Below are 8,187 nucleotides of genomic sequence, written 5' to 3'. Positions count from 1 at the left end.
CCCATCATAGGTCAGAAAATCTGCCAATCACCCAATCTGTAAAGGGGAACTCCACCCACACCTAACATTACTCACCCGCTGTGCCCATTATGAGGGGTTCCCCCCATCCCTGTGCTGAGTTCCCGGGTCTGTACACCCGCTGTGCCCATTATGAGGAGTTCCCACCATCCCTGTGCTGAGTTCCCAGGTCTGTACACCCGCTGTGCCCATTATGATGGGTTCCCACCACCCCTGTGCCAAGTTCCCGGGTCTGTACACCCGCTGTGCCCATTATGAGGAGTTCCCACCATCCCTGTGCTGAGTTCCCAGGTCTGTACACCCGCTGTGCCCATTATGATGGGTTCCCACCATCCCTGTGCTGAGTTCCCGGGTCTGTACACCTGCTGTGCCCATTATGAGGGGTTCCCACCATCCCTGTGCTAAGTTCCCGGGTCTGTACACCCGCTGTGCCCATTATGAGGGGTTCTCACCATCCCTGTGCCAAGTTCCCGGGTCTGTACACCCGCTGTGCCCATTATGAGAGGTTCCCACCATCCCTGTGCTGAGTTCCCGAGTCTGTACACCCGCTGTGCCCATTATGAGGGGTTCTCACCATCCCTGTGCTGAGTTCCCGGGTCTGTACACCCGCTGTGCCCATTATGAGGGGTTCCCACCATCCCTGTGCTGAGTTCCCGGCTCTGTACACCCGCTGTGCCCATTATGAGGGGTTCCCACCATCCCTGTGCTGAGTTCCCGGGTCTGTACACCCGCTGTGCCCATTATGAGGGGTTCTCACCATCCCTGTGCTGAGTTCCCGGGTCTGTACACCCGCTGTGCCCATTATGAGGGGTTCCCACCATCCCTGTGCTGAGTTCCCGGGTCTGTATACCCGCTGTGCCCATTATGAGGGGTTGCCACCATCCCTGTGCTGAGTTCCCGGGTCTGTACACCCGCTGTGCCCATTATGAGGGGTTCCCACCATCCCTGTGCTGAGTTCCCGGGTCTGTATACCCGCTGTGCCCATTATGAGGGGTTCTCACCATCCCTGTGCTGAGTTCCCGGGTCTGTACACCCGCTGTGCCCATTATGAGGGGTTCCCACCACCCCTGTGCTGAGTTCCTGGGTCTGTACACCCGCTGTGCCCATTATGAGGGGTTCCCACCATCCCTGTGCTGAGTTCCCGGGTCTGTATACCCGCTGTGCCCATTATGAGGGGTTCTCACCATCCCTGTGCTGAGTTCCCGGGTCTGTACACCCGCTGTGCCCATTATGAGGGGTTCTCACCATCCCTGTGCTGAGTTCCCGGGTCTGTACACCCGCTGTGCCCATTATGAGGGGTTCTCACCATCCCTGTGCTGAGTTCCCGGGTCTGTACACCCGCTGTGCCCATTATGAGGGGTTCCCACCATCCCTGTGCTGAGTTCCCGGGTCTGTACACCCGCTGTGCCCATTATGAGGGGTTCCCACCATCCCTGTGCTGAGTTCCCGGGTCTGTACACCCGCTGTGCCCATTATGAAGGGTTCCCACCATCCCTGTGCTGAGTTCCCGGGTCTGTACACCCGCTGTGCCCATTATGAGGGGTTCCCACCATCCCTGTGCCGAGTTCCCGGGTCTGTACACCCGCTGTGCCCATTATGAGGGGTTCCCACCATCCCTGTGCCGAGTTCCCGGGTCTGTACACCCGCTGTGCCCATTATGAAGGGTTCCCACCATCCCTGTGCTGAGTTCCCGGGTCTGTACACCCGCTGTGCCCATTATGAGGGGTTCCCACCATCCCTGTGCTGAGTTCCCGGGTCTGTACACCCGCTGTGCCCATTATGAGGGGTTCCCACCATCCCTGTGCTGAGTTCCCGGGTCTGTACACCCGCTGTGCCCATTATGAGGGGTTCCCACCATCCCTGTGCTGAGTTCCCGGGTCTGTACACCCGCTGTGTCCATTATGAGGGGTTCCCACCATCCCTGTTCTGAGTTCCCGGGTCTGTACACCCGCTGTGCCCATTATGAGAGGTTCCCACCATCCCTGTGCTGAGTTCCCGGGTCTGTACACCCGCTGTGCCCATTATGAGGGGTTCCCACCATCCCTGTTCTGAGTTCCCGGGTCTGTACACCCGCTGTGCCCATTATGAGGGGTTCCCACCATCCCTGTGCTGAGTTCCCGGGTCTGTACACCCGCTGTGTCCATTATGAGGGGTTCCCACCATCCCTGTGTTGAGTTCCCGGGTCTGTACACCCGCTGTGCCCATTATGAGGGGTTCTCACCATCCCTGTGCTGAGTTCCCGGGTCTGTACACCCGCTGTGCCCATTATGAGGGGTTCTCACCATCCCTGTGCTGAGTTCCCGGGTCTGTACACCCGCTGTGCCCATTATGAGGGGTTCCCACCATCCCTGTGCTGAGTTCCCGGGTCTGTACACCCGCTGTGCCCATTATGAGGGGTTCTCACCATCCCTGTGCTGAGTTCCCGGGTCTGTACACCCGCTGTGCCCATTATGAGGGGTTCTCACCATCCCTGTGCTGAGTTCCCGGGTCTGTACACCCGCTGTGCCCATTATGAGGGGTTCCCACCATCCCTGTGCTGAGTTCCCGGGTCTGTACACCCGCTGTGCCCATTATGAGGGGTTCCCACCATCCCTATGCTGAGTTCCCGGGTCTGTACACCCGCTGTGCAAATTATGAGGGGTTCCCACCATCCCTGTGCTGAGTTCCCGGGTCTGTACACCCGCTGTGTCCATTATGAGGGGTTCCCACCATCCCTGTGTTGAGTTCCCGGGTCTGTACACCCGCTGTGCCCATTATGAGGGGTTCTCACCATCCCTGTGCTGAGTTCCCGGGTCTGTACACCCGCTGTGCCCATTATGAGGGGTTCCCACCATCCCTGTGCTGAGTTCCCGGGTCTGTACACCCGCTGTGCCCATTATGAGGGGTTCTCACCATCCCTGTGCTGAGTTCCCGGGTCTGTACACCCGCTGTGCCCATTATGAGGGGTTCCCACCATCCCTGTGCTGAGTTCCCGGGTCTGTACACCCGCTGTGCCCATTATGAGGGGTTCCCACCATCCCTGTGCTGAGTTCCCGGGTCTGTACACCCGCTGTGCCCATTATGAGGGGTTCTCACCATCCCTGTGCTGAGTTCCCGGGTCTGTACACCCGCTGTGCCCATTATGAGGGGTTCTCACCATCCCTGTGCTGAGTTCCCGGGTCTGTACACCCGCTGTGCCCATTATGAGGGGTTCCCACCATCCCTGTGCTGAGTTCCCGGGTCTGTACACCCGCTGTGCCCATTATGAGGGGTTCCCACCATCCCTATGCTGAGTTCCCGGGTCTGTACACCCGCTGTGCCCATTATGAGGGGTTCCCACCATCCCTGTGCTGAGTTCCCGGGTCTGTACACCCGCTGTGCCCATTATGAGGGGTCCCCACCATCCCTGTGATGAGTTCCCGGGTCTGTACACCCGCTGTGCCCATTATGAGGGGTTCCCACCATCCCTATGCTGAGTTCCCGGGTCTGTACACCCGCTGTGCCCATTATGAGGGGTTCCCACCATCCCTGTGCTGAGTTCCCGGGTCTGTACACCCGCTGTGCCCATTATGAGGGGTTCCCACCATCCCTGTGCTGAGTTCCCGGGTCTGTACACCCGCTGTGCCCATTATGAGGGGTTCCCATCATCCCTGTGCTGAGTTCCCGGGTCTGTACACCCGCTGTGCCCATTATGAGGGGTTCCCACCATCCCTATGCTGAGTTCCCGGGTCTGTACACCCGCTGTGCAAATTATGAGGGGTTCCCACCATCCCTGTGCTGAGTTCCCGGGTCTGTACACCCGCTGTGTCCATTATGAGGGGTTCCCACCATCCCTGTGTTGAGTTCCCGGGTCTGTACACCCGCTGTGCCCATTATGAGGGGTTCCCACCATCCCTGTGCTGAGTTCCCGGGTCTGTACAACCGCTGTGCCCATTATGAGGGGTTCTCACCATCCCTGTGCTGAGTTCCCGGGTCTGTACAACCGCTGTGCCCATTATGAGGGGTTCTCACCATCCCTGTGCTGAGTTCCCGGGTCTGTACACCCGCTGTGCCCATTATGAGGGGTTCTCACCATCCCTGTGCTGAGTTCCCGGGTCTGTACACCCGCTGTGCCCATTATGAGGGGTTCCCACCATCCCTGTGCTGAGTTCCCTGGTCTGTACACCCGCTGTGCCCATTATGAGGGGTTCTCACCATCCCTGTGCTGAGTTCCCGGGTCTGTACACCCGCTGTGCCCATTATGAGGGGTTAATTTTGTTTTATTGAAAATCTTACAAACAACAACTTATATACAATAAAACCATAATAAATAAATAAAAACATATTTACAAAATAATTGAATATCATTATACAGACCAGAAAGAACAAGAACAAAATAAACAGTGCAAAAACAGATTGCGCATTACATAATCCCTATGGGAGAGCCAGACTAAGGAACATCACCGTCACCATGCATGGAGCCTTTTATCAAAATTGTATTTGATCTGAAAATCTAAGGGAGTGAAAGAAGAATACAAAGAAAGCCGCACACCCCGAGATCAACAGGCAGCAGCTACAGAGCCCTGATATTCCTCCACGCCTTTATCCAGGCCTCCTGCTGCCACCTGTCTTTCTCAAGACCCCGAATCTTCCCAACCTCACCCAGAATGTTCTGCATCACCACTTCCACAGGGAGGATTTTACCCCGTAAGGATACCTGACACCGTGCACTCCACGTGAAATAACGGACTACTAAACTAACTAAAAAAAGTGTTTCCAAATCATAATCCCGACGAGTCTGGAAAGCCCCATACACCCACTCTGCATAACTCATATGGGGGAGGAAGGGTATACTCAGAGCCCTCCCCACCCTCTTGTACACCTCTATATTAAAAGGGCACTGAAGTAGAAAGTGATCCATGGACTCCACCACTCCTCCACACTCCACTCTCGGGCAGCCCCGATCACTCATGGAAAGAAACTTCAAGTTGCCCTTCACATATAGTTTTCCATGAAAGGCAAGCCAAGCCTGATCCCTAAACTTCATTGGGATTCTCTCCAAATTAATCAACCGCAAACCCACCCCCAAAACCAGGCTTGGGCAATCCCTCAAGGCCAGTGGCTCGCAAAAAACAGAGCTCATGATCCGCTTCTCAAGAAGTTTCCTTGGAAGAGATCTGACTTCTCCTGCTGTTACTTGCCACTGCCGAAGCATTTTCAAACACGGGGCAACATAAGCCGGGAGCTTATCATGCTTGACCCTCAGGCTCTTCACTGGCCCACCATTTTCCCAGTCTCGCAGAAAGGGCCTAAACCAGGACTGGAAAATACCAACCCACCCAGGCGGTCTCTCTGCCAACATGTTACCAAGATTGTACTTCACAAACATCAGAGAGAAAAAGACTACAGGGTTGATCATCCCTAGACCACCCTCCCGCCTAGAAAGGTAAGTCACATTCCTTTTGACAAGGTTTATTCTGTTCCCCCATAACAGCTGGAAGAAACAAGTATAGACCCTGGTATAGAGAGAAGCTGGCAAAACGCAAACAAAACTGACATATAGAAAAATCGGAATCAGGTAAGTCTTGATCAGATCAACCTTTTCCCTCAAGGAAAGCTGCCAACCTTTCCAGCTTGCCACCTTGGCATCGGCATTCTCCAGCCTGTTCACCCAATTTGCATGACCATAGTCACCTGGGCCAAATTCAATGCCTAGAACTCTAATTTTTTGCTGGGGCTCCGGGAAGTCATCCGGGAGAACAAAGCTCTCACCTTCCACGCCCATCCAGAAAGCTTCACACTTGTCCTGGTTGACCTTTGAACCTGATGCCTCTGAATACTGCGTTATCACTGAGACCACCTCCTGCGCCTCTCCAGTCCCAGAGACAAAAACAGAAACATCATCAGCATAGGCCACAACTTTCAAAGGAGGCTCACCAGCGATGCCCAAAGGTACTCCACACAATGGCCCATTCTCCAGCCTTCTGATGAAGGGGTCAATTGCAAATGCATATAACAGAGGACTCAATGGGCACCCCTGACGCACACCCGAGCCGACCACAAAGGGTTGCCCGACCCAACCATTAACTAGCGGAAAGCTTTCAGCCCCTTTGTACAAAATCTTAAGCCAATCAATGAAACCCCCCTCCAGGCCATATCTGCCAAGAAGCAGCCATAAGTACTCATGATTAACCCGATCAAAGGCCTTAGCCTGATCCAATGTCAGCAAAAATTTACCCCAACCAGCAGCCCTACAACGCTCCAAGGCCTCCCGGACGGCTAACACTGCTGAGAAAGTGCTTCTACCTTGGACCGAACAGTGCTGGTGGTGGGATAACAAACTGCCTGCCACTGGCGAAAATCGCCAGAAAAAAATCTTTGCCAGTATCTTTCTATCGACATTAAGAAGGCTAATGGGGCGCCAATTCTCAATCATCGAAGGATCTTTACCCTTTGACAGAAGGATCACTGCAGATTGCCTCATGGAGGGAGGGAGAGAACCCTCCTGCAAACAGCTATTAAAAACCTCCGCAAGGTAGGGAGCCAGGATCGTCTTAAAACATTTATAAAACTCAGCTGTCAACCCATCTGGCCCTGGCGTTTTCTTGATGGCCAGTTTATCAATAGCCTGGACTACCTCATCTGCAGTGATTTCATCTGTCAAATTCATCAAAGGAACATTACTCTCCAGTCCTGGTGTAGAGTCCAAAAAACCCAACATCCTTGTCCGATCAAGGTTCCTTCCTCCCAGGAGATCTGCATAGTATGACCTGACCACCTCCAGGATCCCTGACCTAGACTTCGTCAGGGAGCCCGTACTGTCCTTCAGGCCATGGACCGTCTTAACTGCTACGCTCTGTTTACAGTTCTGGTAAGGGTCAGGTGAATGGTATTTCCCGTAATCCCTCTCCTGAACCAAAGAGGCGTGCCGGTCATATTCATGTCTCCTAAGGAGGAGCTTCACCTCAGAGATCGCCCCAGAATCTCCTCCATTCGAAACAAGGCGGTCAAGTTTCCTCCGCAAACGCTGGTAGGTGATATACTTATCTTGCTGCTTCTTTCTTCCTATGGCCTTGAAAAGCCTAACAGTCCGCTGTTTTACAAGCTCCCACCATTCTGACTTGCTGTTGCAAAAGTCTAGGATCGTTACCTGTGCTTGAAAAAAATCCTCAAAGGATTGTCTTACTCTCTCGTCTTCCAGGAGGGCCGAATTCAATCTCCAGATACCCCTCCCCCTAGGTGGCATGTCTGAGGCATTCAGAGTCACAGACAGAATACAGTGGTCAGAAAACTCCACTGCCCGACACACAGGGGCCGAAAAAGCAGAGTCTCCCTTTAAAAAAAACCTATCTATCCTACTCTGACTACTACCTCTCTGAAAAGTGAACCCCGTGCTGTCTGGGCAACGCTTAATGTGCGCATCTACCAGACCTGCTTCCCTAACTATCGCATTGAGAAAAAGGGTGTCATAGCCCAGCTTATCTCTGAAACCTCTCCTGTCTTTAGACCTAGTAATGGTGTTGAAATCACCTCCAAAGATAACCTGCTGGGCCGTAAAAAGAAAAGGCTTAATCTTTGTAAGGAGGCATTTCCTGCCCCACTTTGTCTGGGGACCATAGATGTTAATCAGGCGCAAGTCCTGCCCCCTTACAGAGACGTCCAAGACCATGCATCTCCCAATCTCTACCTCAATTACCCGCCGGCACGTTACCATACCAGAAAAAAGGACTGCAACCCCGCTGTAAGGCTCGGCCGCAAGAGACCAAAATGAGGGACCACGTCTCCACTCCTTCTTTGCCAGATGTATATCGGCCAGACTACTCAGATGGGTCTCTTGTAAAAACAAAATGTCAGCATCAAACTCGCTGAGCAAAAATAAGGCCATATGACGAGCACTTACTGATCTCAAACTGGCAACATTAATGGTTGCCACTTTTAACGGAGTGGGAACTGCCATTAGGGTAATTGAGGCAGACGTTTCTTAGCCTGACTACTCCCTCTGCCTGGAGAACCAGCACGCTTTGTTGCGCCCTGGCACTCATCGTCCATGGAGGACGCTGAACTGAACGAGTCCCAATCATCATCATCGTCCGACAGGACCTTAAACTTATTTTTCAAAGGCAAAACTTCAGGATTGAAGGGAACTGAACCCCTTTTTTTCCTTATTTTGCCCCTCCTCCTCCTATCCTCCAACCACTCCATATCATCTTT

The sequence above is a fragment of the Lithobates pipiens genome, unplaced genomic scaffold (genome assembly GCF_037356315.1).
Source record: "Lithobates pipiens isolate NorthernLeopardFrog02 unplaced genomic scaffold, aLitPip1_a1.2 Scaffold_28, whole genome shotgun sequence".
NCBI classification, from domain to species: Eukaryota; Metazoa; Chordata; class Amphibia; order Anura; family Ranidae; genus Lithobates; species Lithobates pipiens.
Note: the sequence above shows the minus strand (reverse complement) of the source record.